At 57.1% G+C, this 595-nt stretch overlaps 1 pseudogene; it reads left to right on the top strand.

Annotated features, from left to right (window-relative positions):
- Positions 1–3: 3 nt before the first annotated feature.
- LOC108515157 (RNA-binding protein with serine-rich domain 1 pseudogene) lies at positions 4–588 on the top strand (annotated as a pseudogene).
- The last annotated feature ends 7 nt before the right edge of the window (positions 589–595 follow it).

The raw sequence follows: 595 nt of genomic DNA, 5'->3' as shown, positions 1-595 counted from the left end.
ACTTCCAGCTCAGGCTCCAGCACCAGCACTGGCTCAAGCAGTGGCTCCAGCTCTTCCTCAGCCTCCAGCCGCTCAGGAAGCTCCAGCACCTCCCGCAGCTCCAGCTCCAGCAGCTCTTCCGGCTCTCCAAGTCCTTCTCGGCGCAGACACAACAGGAGGCGCTCCTGCTCCAAAACCAAACCACCTGAAAGAGATGAAAAGGAGAGGAAAAGGCGGAGCCCAGCTCCTAAGCCCACCAAAGTGCATATTGGGAGACTCACCAGGAATGTGACAAAGGTTCACATCACGGAGATATTTTCCACCTATGGGAAAATTAAAATGATTGACATGCCTGTGGAAAGGATGCACCCCAAGTGTGCAAAGGCTATGCATACGTAGAGTTTGAGAATCCAGATGAAGCTGACAAGGCGCTGAAGCACATGGATGGAGGACAAATCGATGGCCAGGAGATCACTGCCACTGCCGTGCTGGCCCCCTGGCCTAGGCCACCCCCCAGGAGATTCAGCCCTCCCAGGAGAATGTTGCCACCACCGCCCATGTGGCGTAGGTCTCCCCCGTGGATGAGGAGAAGGTCCCGCTCCCCGAGGCGCAGGTC

This window comes from Rhinopithecus bieti, unplaced genomic scaffold (genome assembly GCF_001698545.2).
Source record: "Rhinopithecus bieti isolate Rb0 unplaced genomic scaffold, ASM169854v2 scaffold_35029, whole genome shotgun sequence".
NCBI lineage: Eukaryota > Metazoa > Chordata > Mammalia > Primates > Cercopithecidae > Rhinopithecus > Rhinopithecus bieti.
The sequence above is the reverse complement of the archived record's forward strand: the minus strand, read 5'-3'. Positions and strand labels throughout refer to the sequence as shown.